This window comes from Vanacampus margaritifer, chromosome 8, assembly GCF_051991255.1.
Source record: "Vanacampus margaritifer isolate UIUO_Vmar chromosome 8, RoL_Vmar_1.0, whole genome shotgun sequence".
Classification (NCBI taxonomy): Eukaryota; Metazoa; Chordata; class Actinopteri; order Syngnathiformes; family Syngnathidae; genus Vanacampus; species Vanacampus margaritifer.
The window spans coordinates 23,903,013-23,922,715 of record NC_135439.1 but is presented as its reverse complement, the minus strand read 5'-3'; the positions used below and the strand labels follow the sequence as shown (position 1 = coordinate 23,922,715).

At 38.3% G+C, this 19,703-nt stretch overlaps 1 protein-coding gene across 3 annotated transcripts in view; it reads left to right on the top strand.

Moving 5' to 3' along the window:
- LOC144056163 (receptor-type tyrosine-protein phosphatase gamma-like) overlaps window positions 1–19,703 on the top strand; it is a 426,470-nt gene that overhangs the window by 63,915 nt on the left and 342,852 nt on the right. The window lies entirely within an intron of this gene.

Sequence of the window (19,703 nt, the reverse complement as noted above, 5' to 3'; positions counted from 1 at the left end):
ACGTTCTCCATTCATCATTCATCTCATAGCAGTCCAGTAGTCAATGACGATATAATATATAATATACCAGTGGCGTAAAACCATGCTAAGAGGCCTCGGTGCAAAAAAAAATTTGGGGCCCCCCTTCCCCCAAATTTTCCCCCCATCCACCGCCCACACATGTCCCCAAGGACTATTGCAGGGCCTCCCATTTTAATATTGTGACATCTATATTGAACATTCAAAATACCACAAAAATCTTCCAATACATTATATTATCTTTTACAACTTTTAATTCTGTTTGAACATGTGCAAAAGGCTCACTATGGCACCAAAAACAATAAAGTAATTTGCCATAGATTTGAATACCACTAGCTGCACTTCATAACAAAAATAATTTGTAGCTATAATCACTAATTAGAAGCTCATCTGCGGTCCAAAGTAGCATTTGTCAGAAAAACACCTGTTTTCTTGTTTATTGTATCTGGAGAATGGTCCAGAGCGCCTGAGCCAAATGCGATATTAGCTTTTTGCATTTGAGGGTGCGTAGGCAGCGGGGACATGGGGAAGCCGCCTTTTGACCGCCGGGAGAAGCGACACCCGGCTGGAGGGTCGCTTCTGCAATGGAGCTAGTGCCGGTAAGCTACAGCTCGACTCCGGTGAGAGCGGGACACTAGATTTTGCTAATGGCCTGTACTCAAACCACGTCTATCACATTTCTTCCAATAGCTTTAACGTCGTAGTTTTTTTTGTCTTTTCTTTTTTGCGCGCCGCTGTTTTTCTTTTTAGTTTGCAAAGCAAGCTACCACTTTTTTTTCCAACTCACATCACGGCGAGACTCGGCGTGACTGATAGATGCCGAAGTCAGGTGATTAAATGATCATTTCCGATATCGTATTTACAAAATAACTCTGGCCTTTTATTTCCCCGTTTTTGTTTGTTCTTTCTTTCTCTCTTTCTTTCTTTCTTTCCTTTTTTTCCCCTTCCGCCATGGGCCCCTGCGCTGTCTCTGCACCGGCGATATTTACTCCACTGTAATATACAAAGATCTGTCTGCACTTCCGAGCTAATTAAATTGCTAAGTACAACAGAAGACTAATGTCCTGTCTTACCAGAGCCCCCTGTTGCGGTCAATAAATGCAAAATAACCATTTCAGCCTTTAGTTCCTGACCGAAAAACGGCCGCACGAGCGGGGGCCGATACCAATCCGTAGCGTGTACCGATACCGTGAAATGTGTCCTGGTATCGGCCCGATACCGATAACTGGACACGTTTATTCAAGTACACGTTCTTGCACGTGCACCATGGCTGCAGTTATGCTTTACGCCAGAGGTGGCAGTCATAAATAAAAAAGTGACTAACGCCGCAATTTATCTTTAACGGTGTACTCAACACTAAATCAACTTCTTTTTTTCTGATCAACTGTATAAACTGGTGTCTTCTAATGCTGTCTACATGTCCTGGTCATTATTTTGAACATTTTAGTGCATGCTTGTTGAAAGCTTGAATTTGGGGCAAAACCCGTGTGTTTGGTGCCATCATAAGGGTAAACACTGGGATAAACACATTTTGGCTGTTTGTCCTCTCATTACACCAGAAGTGGCAGACTATGTCACTTGTGGACCGTGAAGTAGTCACCCCCGCCAACCCACCGACTCAGTTTCGTACACGCCTTCTTAGCGAGTTGCTGCTGTCGATCACAACCACTGGCTTGCACAGGTAGACCCCTAGAGGTGCTCACACCCTTGCCCCTCTGCCCTCTCTCAAAAAAATTGTCCTTTGTAAAGTTCGTTTTTGTTGTTGTTTTTTCAAATAAACACTTTACTGAGGACAGGTCAATGTTGACACAATCTTTTAGAAAAACTGCATGATTAATCGCGTGTGAAAAAAAACCCAATATGCGACCTAGCTCTCTCTCACTCGCTCGCTTCCTTTGTCACGTAAACGCTAAATACCCACGGTCGCGGTGTGGGACAGACACAAGGTGCGTTTCCATTACAGTTTTTTGCCAAAATAGAAGCGATATTGTACTATTTCAATAAAGTACAATTTCGACTTGCCGGTGTTTCCATTGAAAAGCGTTTCGCTTTTGTGGGGATCTCGCAGTTCAGTAGGAGGTGCTCATGATGTTTACTTTAAAAACATCTCCCTCCCCTCATCGGGCATTTGGTGTTGGTGGTGTGTGTGCGCGTGCTTAGAACTTGGGTTATGGTGCGTATGGATGGATTTCAACGATCGAGGACGTGCACCGTATGCCGCTCGTTGCCCGGAGTAACGGCCATTTCTCATGCAACGATATGGGACGTGCATGAAACGGCGCCATATTGGCTTCATAGCTGAATCGCTTTGTGCTTAAAAAGACTTGTTATCCCCTCCGGAGGCAGCTCCGACACGAAAGCGAGTGGCCCCGTACTTCCATGACACTTTTGCGAAATACTTCTATTTCGACACGTCTCAAAAACCACCTCATGAGAGCGTAAAAACAAGTTTTTTTTCAAAAATCACGTGTTTCAATTACCAGATTGCTTATGCGCAAAACTGAGGGTAATGGAAATGCACCTACACACACGCATCTTCTCCCCCTGCTGCTCCACCCCAACAAGGTAACTGTGTTATGAATCCAGTGAAATTGTATTGCTTGTTTGCCCTCTATTCCCTACCTATAATCATTTTGTTGTGAAGTAGCATGTCTCATACAACACAAACAACCGAGCATTAATTAGCCGATATTAGCCATCTAGTTTAAAATGCTATATGTTAATTCAATAATAGATAACGTGATAACCATCACATAGTAAGACTAATGACAGTGAAAGGAAGCTCTCTGTGATCCGTGCATTAGACTTTGGATCATTGTGATTTGATTTGTGGGGATATTTTTGACTTCAAAATGTGATGAACTGTTGTTAGTGTCTATTCATTTTCATGCATTGTAGCAATGCCTAGAAAGGAGCGGCTTTAGAGGGAAAAATAAAAGGAGCTCCAGCAAGCAGTCAAGGGAAGCATCTCTCTGCTCTCTTGGATGAAATCAAAGACGCATGAAGATGAAAGGTCAGACTGTGAGTCAAGGTTAGAGAGAGTCATAATGACTGGAAGATCCCATTTTATTATTGATTTGCTCCTTAAGGTTAATTGTATTAAAAAATCTTCTTCATTTTTTTTTTTAAAGTAGTTTGTACTAAATCAGCAGGCATAAAGCTATCATTAGCTAAATTATTAACTATTATTTATTACAAACCATAACTGTAAATTACTTCTATGCTAAAAGTCTTGCAGTCATTTTACATTTTAACTAGCTGTGGGGTATTATTAATTATAATTATGTGTGTGTAATGTTTATTCAAAAACTTCTATTGACATTCACGAACATCCGGGCATTTCTGATATGTCCCCAATGCAACACAATGCAAATGCTTTCATTATACGGTGAAAACAAACGGTAGATTGTAATGCTTTTTACTGTGACTATCATACAAACAACATCTCATCACATTTTTAGATCAAAATAATCCTCACAAATTAAATTACAACAATACAAGGTTCAACGCTTTTCAATGAGCAGATTTCATTCAACAAATTGACAGCCATCTTGACTTGTGACGTCATCTTGGAATTGTCAGTAAGGTATAATCCTTGTGCACAAAACTACAAAAATATTCGTGCGTCACTAATATTCATTAATCATGATTACAATGTCAGTCAAAAATATCTGTGATTATTTTCCAGTGTCAGCAGCCCAAAACGCTTCCTCTTATACACGTTTGCTTCTGACTTGCACACTCCTGCCTAAACTAGCAACCCAATGTAGGATTGCAGGTGGGTCCAATAAATACATTTCAATTGATGGTGCTCTAAGGAGGTCAAATGCATATTTTCTGTTTTGGACATTGCTGACAATGTATCGATAACCATTTTGATGACAATAGCAGCATTGCCTACCAGTTGGCGGCCTTTTAGTCCCGCTCCTGTTTTGCCTCAAATGTGAAGAGTGTGTGTGATGCATTAAAACTGAATGAGCCGCTCAGCAAGGCCAGAAAACAGCACAATTTTATTGAAACCCGGTTCGCCAGTCCGATATCTAGCCCCCAAATTAGCATGGAACACAAAATATATTTTAGCTCAAAAATGCCTTGTGAGAAAGACTTACATTTAATGTTGTAGGTATATGTATGAGTGTGTAATGAAGAAGGGTCCTGCGGCTAGACTGTGCTATTGATTCCGTCTCAATTTAAACTTCCGGATTAGAACCGACTCCATTAGAAAATAATAATTAGTTGGATCAATAACTGTGAGCTGCACTATGAATGTACAGTATGTAGGTTTATTGCACTGTACTTTTAAGAGCTGGTGGATGTCATGTTGAGGTGGGGTTGGACATATATCATTCTGTCATGTGTTCAGTCAAATGGAAGCAGAATAGGGACAAAGCAATCACGTAATAAAATCATCATCACTTCATTTGATCTATTTTACAACGGTTTGTCTCAACGAGGAATTAATGTGTGTTTGAGTGAGAGAGATCACAGTTCCAACATAGCACTTGCTTTATGAGGCTCTTTTTCTGTGCACTATATCCGGTAATTAGGGTGACGAATTGTCTTCTTTTGCGAGGACATGTCCACTTTTTTTTTTCTAGATCCTGTCCGGTCATCTTTTATTTTAATTTTATTTTTTTTACAAATTCATGAACGTGTCCGTTGTTCACTATACGACAAATGGGAGGCGGAGAGGACCGTGTTACTGTGACTAGGAGACTGTTAACTATTGCATATTGCATCCACATTTGATGACATGGGTACATAGACAGATATATGATATTGCTTTTAAAGCATATATCTTGTTTTGGTAAGCAATATGATATTGTGGTACCATAATATGACATTTTTATTCCCTATATAATGTACTATAATGTTCATATAGCGGAATGTTATTTATCCTTTAATTGTTTAGTACTATTGTATAATTATTTCTAATATATATATATATATATATATATATATATATATATATACAGTATATATATATATATATATACGTACATATATATATATATATATATATATATATACACATACATACATATATATACATACATACATATATATAGATATATAGATATATTCTGAAAGTATTGTATAGTTGTATTAAGTAAAGTTTCCTGTTTTGTTTTGTTCTTGCTTTATTATGAATACTGTTATGTTAATATGAAAGATGTAGGATCCTTCTGTAAAGGGTAAGACTATAAGTCTGTACTTACAACTACCCTCTGTGTTTTTATTATATATCAAACTTCTGTTTTTTTTCTGTTCTTTTTTGTTATTATTATTTGTTTTGTTTTGTTTACATGTTTGAAATAAAGACAAAAAATGCTGCAAGTTGAAAGCGAGGGTTTTGGGAAAAAAAGAAAGGCGTCAGTTTTGTGTTTGTGTGATATTGTTCTATGTTTTAAAAAAAAGTATTCTATTTTGTTAAGTAGGTCAGTGTTTTACATACATCACTTCATATTCATAAGCGTTTAAATTTGGTCCTGATCAGTGTCAGTGGCCCTGAGCTTTGTCGCGCTGTGCGCTGCCAAACCAGAGGGTGTTGGTTCCCTAACCCTAACCCTGCCACATTAAAAAAATTAATGAAAAAATGGTTGATCGTGTGAGCAAAAAAAGTTGGGCTTACAATATTATGGCATTATTCATTCATTTGTCAAGTAAGACTTCAAAAGAGAGTTATGTGTTTTGTTTTGTTGTTAATTTTCTACCCATACAGAGGAGGCATAAGTTTAACTAGTTTAAAATGATCATCTTGTCTTCTAGTTAATTTACAATGTCTTTGAGTAAATTTTGAGAATAATTTAAGTATCTCGAAGCCGGGCCGGGAGTCCTATTTTTGGATAACACGTGTGCGACCCTCGTGAGGATAAGTGATTGAGATAATGGAAAATATGGTCACCTTACTAGTAATGCAAGTGGCTGACAATGAATGAAAGACGGTAACTTTTACGAATTAACACGTAAATCACGTAAAACGCATTCTGGTGCATCAACTAATGGCTATTGCAAGGCATTTACGGAACACTTGTGTGTCACTACTCTTTGTCACACAACCAAACAAAATTTTTAAATGGGAATGCACACCCGACTGAGTTGCATGCTCTGCTTCCAGTCACCCCAACGCCACTGCCTGCGCACAAACCACATGAATTGGTTCACTCGAATAACAAATGAACACAAAAGTAATCTTCTACATAATTGATTCTTGGTCTACATGTCCTGACCCAACCAAAACTCATAGTGAGGGAAAACATTTTTCAATAAGGTCAAGCCGGGCACCCGGTAGGCTCTGACCTTGTGCACACAGATGTTACATACACAAAGAATGGGCTGGAAACCCACAAACTAATCAGTACTAAAAAATGTTTTATAAAAAGTCTGTATTGCAGTACAGAATAATTTTGATGCCTTCCATTGCATGTCTGGAACTAAACGTATTTAGTAAAAATGCCATGCCAAATTATGCTGAGCATGAAGAATATAGTGCAATATATACCCTACAGTGTATGCTTCCAAAACTTGAAGATATTTTCTGAAGGCAACCGGCAGACTAGAGGTGTCACATCAATCTACAAATTGAGATTTTCAAAAGCATCTGAAGTAACTGCCTGTTATGACACTACATTGTCGATGCATTATGAGGCTTTCTATGAGACTCAGCAAGTAGACAGTTGCACTCTTCGCAATCAATACTGAGTAATAAAGATAACTGAGCAAGACGCCAGAATCGACTCGCTCTCAACTCAACCACCCTGAGCCATTCGATATGTCCCCCCAAACCCATTACAATAAGCCTTAATTGCACGAGTTGTTGAATTTGTTGAGTCCCTGTAAATCATAGAGTATTATTAAGAATTCTCTTTATCTACTACTACTACTACTTATAAATTGTCACATTTCGTTCCTTTGCAAAAGTCATTGAGTGATTATATGCTTTATGAAAAAGAGTTAACTATTTTTGCTTAAAGACTTTCTTGTATTTTTCACTTTCTTTATCAACTCTTTGACCACTTTGTTGTGGAAGTGTCATGATGGAACATGAGTGGATGAGGAATGGTGGACCCAAATACAGGGAAACAGGAATCTAGTGCAATGTGTGGAACTTTAATTAACCATAGGGAGAAAGGTGAGCAGACAACCATGTCTGGACAGGATGTGAGGAGACTGGTCACCATGACTGGACAGTTGGTGGGTAGACTGATCGCCATGACTGGACACGATGTGAGTAGACTGGTCGCCGTGACTGGAGCGAGGGTGACATGATTTGCCTTGACTTGACTTGCTGTGGAGTGGCTATGACTACTTGGCTGTGACGAGGAGGACTTGGCGACGACTTGGCTGTGACGAGGACGACTTGGCTGTGAGGAGGACGGCTTGGCTGTGATGAAGACGACTTAGCTGTGACGAAGACGACTTGGTTATGGCGAAGACAACTTGGCTGTGACAAAGACGACTTGGCTGTGACAATGGCTACTTGGCTGTGACGACGACAACTTGGCTGTGATGAGGACGACTTGGCTGTGATGAGGACAGCTTGGCTGTGACGAAGACGACTTAGCTGTGGCGAAGACGACTTGGTTATAGCGAAGACAACTTGGCTGTGGCGAAGATGACTTGGTTGTGACGAAGACGACTTGGCTGTGGTGAAGACGACTTGGCTGTGACGAAGACTTGACACGAAATTCCACACATAACATAGACAATGCACCCACACCGACTGGACAAACACAACAGACTAAACACACCAACACACCTGGGGAAACACAAGTGGCTGAGGGCACTGATTGGTCATACATACTGGGAAGACAACCACAAGTGGACGTGGTTAAGACATAACGAGACAAGGGAAGAAACCAGGAATACATAACAAAAACACCAACCACAGACAGAAAAAACAACAAGAACACCCATAACAAACAAAAACCCAACCCCCCACAGAACTGAAACATGACAGCATTTTAAGGTTATTATAGAGTATATGTGCCAAACAATCTCTGTTGTGGTAGGTGAGATTAAAGCTAGTTTATTCATTTAGATGGGATAGCATGCACACATTTACAAATGTGGTGCAGCTCACAAGTAGACAGTGGGCTGACTGATTTGTTCAAATGATAAAACCTTTTTTTTTTTTCAAAGACCGGAGCAATCAAACTCCAGTTGCTCAGTTTGATTATAGCTGCATGTTTACAATATATCTCAGATTTTGTGCATTATTTTAATTCAGTTACCACTTTCTCTATTGGTGCACACGCACACACACACTGTCCTATCTGCCAGTTTGTTCCCAGGCCACCACCAAACCTCACTCATCTCCATCCATAATGAGATTGGGTTAGTCCCAATAGAAACACATTCAAATGTGTCTTTCCCTCACCTAATCTTTCATTCTGGTGGTCCTCATCATTTCTTGGCTGGATTCACCTGGGTCCATTCAAAAGCTTATCACAATTTGCTGGGAGCAGGTTAACATTTTTTATGTGTAATTGAAATCATATTTATGCATTCCCAACAATTAGTCTAAAGACTGATCAGAATGACCGATTACCTGTCTCATGGTGGGATGAGCTGCTGTGAAGGATTTTTGTGCGGTCCCAATGCTCTATGACACAAATTTTGATTATATATACAGAGAGAGAGAGAGAGAGAGAGAGAGAGAGAGAGAGAGAGAGAAGAGAGAGAGAACTGTATTATTGAAAGTGAGTGATGGCAAAATAATAAACATTCACAGCCTGAAAGATAATTATTTTTCACAATACTTTTGCCCACAGTAAGTGGCCTAAATTTGGTGGGAAAACTACCTCTGTATAATTGCTGATTAATGTTCACTTGGTGATTGCTACCTTAGGTAGCGACATTTGTGTGTACTGAGGGATAGACAGTATTTTTAGATAATTTTTGTTATCTTTTTCTCAAACCACCACTCACAACACATTCCTGGTTAGTTTAGGTGAGCCATATAACTAGTTGGGCTGTAGCAATAGGACACACATGTTGTCTGCCTCTGCAAACATTTTCTGCATGGTGAACTCAGACAATAGGTGAATTTCAGACACAAAGTAGCTCTAATATTCATATATCATGTGTTTCTCTAATGACTCAAATCATTGACATATGATTGTCCAACCATTCAAATGCAAGTATTAAAGCAAGCCGTATTGTCTTGTATAACCGAAGAATGGCATTGGTAAATTAGTCACTGAACTTGGCTGATTTCTGTAGACAAAGTTGATGGACAAACTATGAATATGAACAAGTCCCTTTTTCTGTGGATAAAGTATCAAGTCAATGATTTGTTTGTCCCACCAGTCAATCTAATGCAAGAATGGGAGTGGAGAGAAGATGTCTGAATACAGTCATTTGTCATCGACATTTGCTTGTCCACAGTAATGTCAGAGTTTGATATCTGTATTGGGCAAAGGGTAAAAGCAGATGGAAGTGTGAGAAATGCGAGACCTTCCTCTGTCTCAAAAGGCAAGTAATCCATGCCTTGCAGCTTACTACAAAGACACATGATGGTGTATGAATCCTGACACAGTGGTCACAATGTATATATTTTAGGACTACTTTCTTTGCCTATTTATTGTTTGTGGCCATTTAAGCATGCTTGATGTGAAAATTTCCGATCAATTCTGATAAATATTCCCAAATTAAGATGCCACATAACTACCCAAAATTTATTTTGCCACAGTTTGGCCAGCAATGCCGTTTGGCACAGACTCATTAAAACTACAATTTTAGGTTGTTTTTTTGTTTTGTTTTTAAATTGACATTTGACAGTTTCTTTGTTTTTGTGTCCCTAATAACGAGGGAATGCAATGATTTTTTTTCAATGACAATTTCTTAGTCCGGCCATTAAAGGGTTAACAGTTGCAGTATGCTCAATGTGTACTATGCAAGATTTATCATTCATCCATGTTTGTATCAGAGTTTCAAAGTAAACATTCATATACTGCACATAACTGAATGTCTCATCCAGTATCAATGGTTCACAAGATGTTGTGTTGTTAATGAAGGCATTTGGGTGTTTGTGGGCTCAAAGGCATACTGGTAGCTGATGTGTATTGAATCCGTTGTGACCTACAAGGTGAAGTATTGGTGAAGGAGAGGAAAGTCAGCACAACAAGAGGCTATTGATTCACAATCACTCATCTGCTCGTCCGTCCTTATCTCCAACCCTGACACCAGCTAAATTAGATTTCCATAAGATTTTGCATTTATCTCATCTTCCCTAGGCATCATTAGCTCCTTTGGGCCATTTTATAGACCATGGTTTATTTATTCTTTATAATGGTGCAGGACAGAATATATGCCAATTGTGCGTTTATCATGAGGGTTATGTTCCAAAAATGTTGCAGCCTTGTTATTATTTAGACAAGCAATGTGGGCCACTAAGTAATGCAGTACTGCATTTGTGTTGTATTAGAAGTCAAATATTTGCACTCACATTCACACATTCATGTGAATTCACACACTAACATTCACATCGATGATCAGACCATGCATACACAGGACGTCAGTATTACAAGCATTCACAGTTAGCCACATCATAGCAGCCCATGCCTGCATGTTTGTATCCTAAACTGCCCCTACTGTAACTCTGATGCTCCTATAACTGGATTCAAGCTGCCACTGTTGACCGAAGCCCTGAGGGCGAAAACAGTGTCAAAAAGGCATATCCATGATAAAACGCTTTGCATCCATAAAAAACTAAGGCGTATCCATGATAAAATTTTGTATCCATGATAAACGATTCGTAAAAGTAATAGTAATGTTTCGTGTGTTTGCGTGTCAAAAATGTGTGTGTGAATTTTTTTCTTGAGTACGAATCAAAATTGTGTGTGTGTGGATTGTTCTTGCGGGTACGAATCCTCGGTTGTGAATATGCCTCCACTGCTGCAGATACAAATCCAGAACATGCAAATTACGATGATGTCACAGGCAGGTCACAGGGGAAACTACTTGAGACGCTATTCCTCCACCTCCGCATGTGCCAAGATGATTTTTTTTATTTTAATTTAAAAAAAATTGCATGCGCCAAGAATGGTGGACGCGAGTGGTTTGGACAGGTCAAGCATCATCATAGCAGGTAACGTTAATGTCAGTATCCAATTTATTTTATAATTATTATAAAAAAAAACACTTTATGGTGTGATAATGGTGGCATTAAGATTTGGATTAAGATGGGCAAGCCCTCCCTCAAGGCCCACTTTATTTTATTATTTAATAATAATAACAATAATAAATAAATAAACATTTATATAAAACAAATTAGATACTGATGTTGTTAAAGTTACCTGCTGCAATGATATTTGACCTGAGCTGTAAGAATCACCCCGTCCGCCATTTTTGCGATCTTCTATCTTCTTGGCACATGCAAAACAAAAAAAAACAAAACAAAAATGCGCAGGTGGAGGAATCGCGGCTCGACTAGTTTCCCCTGTGACCTGCCTTTGACGTCCTCGTAATTTGCATGTTCTGGATTCGTATCCACAGCAGTGGAGGTCTATTCACAAATGAGGAGTCGCGGGTTCTATCCGTGGCCGGGTCATACCAAAGACTATAAAAATGGGACCCATTGCCTCCCTGCTTGACACTCAGTATAAAGGGTTGGAATCCCAAGCGCAATCATTGCTGCTCACCGCTCCCTCAGGGGATGGGTCAAATGCGGAGAACGAATTGTGATCTTACTCCATAGAAAAGAGCATATTCCAATTGTATCAAACCTGTACAGTCCGAACCTAGCCACTCGAACAAATACACAATGTTTAATTTTCCTTTTATTGTATCATCTAAATAGTCAGATCACGAGTGATTCCCATCACAACTTTTGTCTTTATTCAGAGAATTCTGCTACATTTGTAAGATGTTGCAAGATGTCCAAAAAAAATAATAATCTAGTTCACATTTGGGGATCTTTAAACAGAACAAAGTCTATACACATTTCTGCTCAAATGACAGTGTTTTGTGATACACAGAAATGAGACCAAGGTAAATGATTTAAAAGCTTTTTTTCATTTAGTTGGGAAAAAAATTAGAAAAACAACCTTCAGTCTTCTGATACAAAGCAACAACAACCACAAAAGTCAAGAAAAGCATGTGGAGTGTGTGCACTGCAGATTAGAGGGGCAACAACTCAAAACAAATGCCTTTCAGATATTAAAAACCTTTTGAGGTGAAATTGATGACAGATTTATAAAGTGCATTTTTTAATGCATAGTAATTGGGTTTGAGCTCTCAGAATTGTTGTGCGCACATACTTGCTGACCACATTGGCGCCTCGGTCTCAAGATGTCCCATTAGGTTTGTCTCTATACTTTTCACTGTCAGGATGGGGGAGCTTGAGGACCCAAATGCGGGAAGACAGGGCGAGGAGGCAGAGGTTCAATCAAAAAGAGGGATGTAATTTCTATTCAAACAAAAGGCGATCTTCCAAATTAAAAGATAAACCAAAACTAGAAACAAAACATGGGGAAAACAAAAGGCAAAAAAATGAGCAGCATGACATGGGGAAAAGACAATGCGAAAACGGGCAGCATGACACGAGGAAAGACAGGATCACACTTAACAAGACAAGGAAGACACACAAGGAAAACAGATCCAAACATGACATTCACAGTGAAAGGTGGCTCTTTGGGTTACTCAAATAATTAAAGGCAAGCCTTACCCTTGATCAAGGTTGCCACAGGAAAGTGACAGTGACCGGGGTAGCATGTCAGTGGACCAGATAAGCTGACATTTTCCAAGACTTGATGCCATACAGTGAAAAACCTGCAGGACAATCATGCGTATGTGAACAGTGAAATGGCATGTGAAGACGGTGAATGATGAAGAGAAATAGACCATTTCACAAAGTGCAGCAGATGCTTTGTGTCTACCAATTCTGCAGACCGACATCTGTTATGGGTTGTTTCATATTCACTGACCTTCAAGCCGACTTAGAGGAGAGAAGCGAAGAAGAGTATGTCTCATTCGTCATTCTTTTCCCTTCAATTATTTTCCTTTCGGTTTTCATGTGCAGTTAATGGGAAGAAATCACTCCTGCCCAAAAAAACCCACATACACTTAAACTGTTACATGTTGCGAATGTTGAGGTGAGAAAATACATTGCTGTACAACAGGGGTGTGCCCCCCAAAAAATCGATTCTCATTTAGTACAATTCTGAATAAATTCTAAATGTCCCAAAATTAATTGTATTTAAATTATTTTATACCGTCTTGCCCTTGTTTGTGTATGCCATTTATTGGGAGCGTTGTCCATGTTGTACACAATGTGGCCACTTAGGGACAGTATAGTTCTGCGCATTCTGATACACTGTTAAGTTGTAGCCACATTAGAGAGTAGAAGGAAAGTCACAATCAAGTTATGCCAATAAAAGTTTTTTTTACGCAGCGTAAGAAGAGCATATGCCGGTGAGTAATGCTAAAATACTTCTCTGTATACATCCCTGAAGCGTTTTATATAATTAGCCCTTTTTTGAGTGTTAAAAGTGCCGCGAGTAGCGCGCTAATTAGCATTAGCGAATCAGACAGGAGTAGATCATGACGATTCTTTGCACATCTATCAACTGAAGCAGAAATCATTGTCAATTAAATCAAAATTTGTTCTGAATCGAAAATCAATTCTGAATCGAACCGCAGACCCAAAAATCGGAATTGAATCGCAACGTGAGACAGTCAAAGATTCCCACCTCTACTGCACAACTTTTGTTCTAACTAACTGACCATACGAACCAAATACAAATGGGATGAGACCCCTCTTGAATCTGTGTGGCTGCAATAGAGTGAAATGCAACCTACACACCGTCAGGTGCCTAAAAACACAAATGTGGGTGAGAGTGGATGAAGGTGGGCTTTCATGACAGCTTTCACTGTGACGGGAAAACGGAGGTGTGTATTAACAGCTCCTGTCTTGTGTCCTACAGGAGGTGTCAGTTTCATGGCATTGTTTGTAGTCCCTCGGCAGCATGACCTTGTCTCACTGAGCACTAGCTATTAATTAACCAAGCATGTGTGTGTTCATGGGGGGAGCAGTCTACTGGGGACAATGGGTGTAAGGTTGGAGGCTGTGGGTGGCATCCTTTTACAGCCAGCCTTCCTGCCTACAGTATATGCAATCAATGTGGTGGAGGAAGGTGAAGATGAAGGGCGAATAAGGCAAAAAGTGTGTATATGAGGGAAGTTCTACGTTAAATCGTGCTTTATGTTTCCAAGTATGGTGCAGGCATTTTCTTTTTGCCACTCTCCCTGCATGCATTTGGCTCCCAGAGTGTCTTCTTCATATATGATGACCTTCCCTGTTCGCTTCATAGAGTGTGTTTGTGTGTGTGTGTGTGTGTGTGTGTTGTGTGTGTGTGTGTGTGTGTGTGACTTTGCCTACCCTTGGCTGATGCTCCAGAAAACATGGAGTCATGCAGGGTGTAGTGATCTCTCTGCATTGCTGTGATCGACAGCCAGTCAGGCACAAAGGGCTGACATCGCCACTGCTCCCAAACACCATTGTTCAAACACAAAATTCCCCAACATGCCCCACTTAAAAAAAAATAAAAATAACATAATAATAATCTAACTCATTCACTCCCCAAAACGTATTTTGTATGTTTTGTTTTTTTTAAACATATTTTATGTTTTGAATTTTTTTTTTAATGTTGGAGCATACAGAAGGCTTTGATGCAGCTTCTGACGTGAAGAGGTCACTTAAAACAATGGTAGTTTATACACACACAAAAAACAGCAGCCAGGGCCATGTTGCAACAAGTTCTTTTTCCCAGTGTTTTCAACAGGTTTGTGAATAATGACGAAACTTATATATATTCTCATGTTAATTACTGCAAAAGGAAACAGATACAAAATATACTTTTTTTCTTGATCTAATCTTTTTTTTGGTATGTTCCATGATTTTATAGCAATCGAACACAATTCAGTAAGAATGGCTGGGAGCGAATTAAGATGCTAATAATAATAATAATAATAATAATAATAATAATAATAATAATACATAGTAGTAGTGGTAGTAAAGAAAGCAGCTGCAGCTCACTGGATATAAAAAGTCTACACACCCATGCACAAATTCCAGGTTTCTGTGGTATAAAAAATTAGACCAAGACAAATCATTTGAAAACTTTCCCCCCCACTATTAATGTGCCCTTTAACTTGTAATCCAAAGAACAAAACTAAACTTAAGAGGGGAAGTGAAAACAAATAAGTGAGGTATTGTGGCAACCCACTGATTGCTGATTGTACATGTCTGTATAGCTGGTGCCAGTAACAGGAGTGAGGTTCATGAGTGGTGAGACTACTCTGGAGTCAGATGTAAAAATATGAACCGAAAATAGAAGATTAACCTAGACAGCAAAAAACACCAGGTCACGTTTTATGTTTGTTTTGTTTTTACATTTTTTGGGTCATTTTTGTATTAATGGATTGCCTGCCGAGCCACAATGTTTGAAATGTAAGAACCAAGTGAATCTTTACTCATCTGCCTATTTGCACTTTTGCCCCATAGTTACAGAACATTGGAGCTAATTATCATAAAGGTGGTATAGGTGGCCTATCATTTCATATTGTATGTTTACACTGGTGTTGTCTTGGGATTCAATTCCTTGTTTTTAACTTTTGTTGCAACCCAGAGTTAACAATTTGCCAAGGGAAACACGTCAGTGTGAGTCTGCTGGGTTGTGCCCGTGAAGGTACGGCACCCACTTGTGCAAGGTAAAGGATTGACAACATCTTGTCCGTCATGCCTTCGATCTCTGATAGGTTGAGGTTGTTCTTCCTCGGGTGTGGTGAATCTCCATTTTAAATGAAAGCGTTATATACCATTGTTGGCTGGCTGACAGTAGTGTTAATTTTGTCAATGAAAACTAAACAAAAATAATTTTGTCAACACACCGGACTAAAACTAGACTAGACTAGACTAAAACCCTTAATAATAAATAATAACTGGAACTAGATCAGTATGCATTTTCGTCAACTAATGAAGACGAGACGAAAATGTACTTCACTTAATAAAAATTTGACTAAGATCTATGGACATTTTAGTTCATGAACACAAACGAGACAATTTTTTTTGGATTTTGTAAAATCTTGTCGCTAATCTAACTCTGACAGTGTCATGAGACACACAGTGACACGCCTACTTTCAAAACTGAAGCTAGCGAGTGCAACACGCACAATCACATGGGACAGACTGGAGGTGGAGTCACAGTGAAAAGTAAAAAAAAAAAAAATTATACAGGGAGTCCTCGAGTTACGTCGTACGCAACCTACGTCATTTCGACTTTACGGCGCACGTGCCTTGTCCGTGGCAACCTTCTTTTTCATTAATTTCCCCCAGTAATCACTCCATTTTAAAGTTATTTAAAGATGTGTTGTTGTTACCTCCAACAACGGACATCCATCAGCAGGTCGACTCGCCACCAGGCGCGTCACATTTCGGTTTTTAAGTTTGAATTAGCGCCGCTTTGCAGTCCGTCAGCAATGTCCTTGCGGAAACACGAAATATTGGTTCCGGCTCTTCCAGGTCACACAAATATGTTTTTGTTTTTTTTGGGAATGTAAATATCGACTTTAACGGGGAAATCTGACTTAAATCGAAATTCGAGTTATATCACCAGCGTAGGAACGGAATTCCGCCGTAACTTGAGTTCCTGTAGTTATAACGTGACATTAATCCAACGACTATAACATTCCAACAATAATGTTAATCTGACCGCTAACTAATGATGGCTAACTTACTAGCTCATAGCATGGAGCCATAGTAGCCACTTGTTGATATACTGTAATTGTGTGTGAACTTGTTTTCATCAAAAATATGAGAGAACATTTCATGTTAAATGTTTTTAGATCCAAAATGTTGAACATAATCTGCTGCCAAAAAAAATAGGTTATTGTCCTGACTAAAACTAGACTAAAACGTTGACAGTTTTTGTTGACTAAAACTGGGGAAATAAAATTATGTATTCTTGGACTAAAATGCTAGATTTATAGTCGACTAAAAAAGGACTAAATAAAAACGGGATGAGGTAGATTAACTATGATACAAACTGACAAGCGTGTTTGAAACGGGACTAAAACTGAAACTCCATTTAAAAATCAACTGCTGCATTCTCCAGTTACTGTACGTTTAATATGTGTTGCTAAACAGTTAGAAGGACATTTACTGTATAAGCAGTCGGACTCACCTGAAAGTGCTCATTTGCAGCAAGGTTGCTTAACAATGCACTGAACTTAATTTTATGCTCTGTGAAACAGTGGATAGCCATAGAAATGTTACGACTGCTAAGTCTTTTCAAGTGTTATTATAAGGGACATACCATAAACTTGACTCACAAACAACTAGATTATAAACCAATGCGTTTGTAAACAAAAAGAATAAAGAGATGACATTGTTAAAAACGTGAGTAAATAAAATCTCAGCAGCATACACATTGTTGAGTACCAGTACATGTGCAATAAAATTTACTTCAATTCTAATATTAACTATATTATAGGTATCAAAGAAAGAAAACAAAACATGTTTGTCACTGACGTAGTGCCAAATAGGCCTATCAGCATTATTAGAGATACAATTTAATTACATTCCAACTATTTTGATTTTCACACAACTGAAACTCCTAATAAAAAAAATCTTCAAACTACTAAGACATCTTGTTACAAAGTTTGCATTAAACAGCTTTGAACAAAACATCATTCTTGAAAAATAAATTAATAATTACACTCAAAACTAAATAACTAAATACAACAACATCTTATTTTCTTAATTAACCAAATGTTGACAACTTAAGATTTTGAAAAATATTTTTGAGCTGATAACTGGCAGTAATTAAGTTTGATTGATGCATTCAAGTCAAAATCAGGAGGCTGAATTTGCTGTTACACTACGCATTAGGCTAATTTCAATATATACAATACTGATATATTATGACAATTTCATGACATCATAAACTTAGTGGAAAGGTAATTTTATCTTGTTACAAGTTGGGAGGAAAGCATGGAGAAAAACAAACAAGTTTGTACATATTACTTAAAATAGAACATTTGATAGTTTTAGTGCTTCGTGGGCTCTTTTATTCTCATTCTGTCTCCCCGACAGAATGAACAACTGAGTCACACGCTGATTTTGGTGCCAGTGTCTAGTAATGATAATAGCCTTTGTTTAAACATTAGCTCCTGCAGCATTGTGCTAAGGTCTTGCAGCAATGCTGGAAAGTCAAATAAGGAAAATGGAGGCAGATGCGAAGAATTCTTATGAGAGAATCTTCTACATTGCACTAGCTTTTCCTGTCCTTGAATATGTTCTCTCTCTCTCTCTCTCTCTGAAGTCTGTTTACTAAAGATCAAGTGAGAAGTATGCGCAAACCAAGGCTGAGTACAGCATCGCAGGTATATGCTGTACATTTTAATTAAGACGTGAACATTAAATTCCTCCACTGTATATGGCCGCTCATGATGGGTGACCAATTTACACAGGACAGTCTAACCAAAGACCACTCACCATTTAAACTTTATTGACTTCTGGCACAACTTCCTCAGGGAGTGAGAAGAGGAGAAAATTAGCTGTTTTGGTACACATTCAAAGCAGCTATAGCACATTAGTTTAAACTATGCAGTTATTGAAATTAGACAAACATAATATGCGTCAATAGAATGTTATTTTCATCGTTCAGTATAGTCGATCATTCTATAAAGTCAAAAGACTTGTTTTTTTTAATTATTATCTTACAGTCATGAAGATTTCTGCAAATGTGCATGATTTTATATTTCACAATCCAATAATGTCAATGATTTCATCATTAAAATTAATAAAATAGCTGATTACATGTTCAAAGATATGACAAGAAATTGAAGGGGAAAGCATTAATATTAATGTGTGCAATTTTAATTAATTGGTATTATTGAGGTTAGTACTTATTCATAGCATCTATCCATCTATCCATTTATCTATCTATACTGTATATGTACACATTTCCGTTCAAAAGTTTGGGGTCACCAAGAAATTTCCTTATTGAAAAAAAAGCACTGTTTTTCAATGAAGATAACTTTAAACTAATCAAAAATACACTTTATACATTTTTAATGAGGTAAATGACTATTCTAGCTGCAAATGTATGTTTTTGGTGCAATATCTGCATATCTCTAGAGGCCCATTTCCTGCATGCCAGTGTTCTAAAGGTACAAGGAATTTGCCCATTGCGTCAGAAGGCTAATGGATATTAGAAAAACCTTGTGCAGTCATGTTAGCATAGGCTATTCCATTCAGAAAAAAGTATATTTGTATCTGTTTCCGTTTTGCAATCAATTAGCATTAGACTATAGCTAAGTTTCATCATTATTCACGAACCTGTTGAAAACACTGGCAAAACTTAGAAAAAGTTAAATGTCAGTCCCATTGAAAATGAATGAGGAAAAATTGATATTTAACGTTAAATTGTTCGATACTATAAGTAATGTGAAATCAGACAATATATACCCGAAAGGTGTGAATTTTTGATGCAAGTGTGAATCGGAAGTATTATGTGGGAGTTGTTTCTCTGCAAAAAAGTGAGGAGAATAAAAATCACAATAACATCCAACATTCCCACAAAGCGCTTGTTGCAACATGGCATTGGCTAATCTCTTATACTCTGTTGCTGTTTTTTTTTTTTTTACTACTTTTGCTTTAAGCGTCCTCTTCAGGTCAG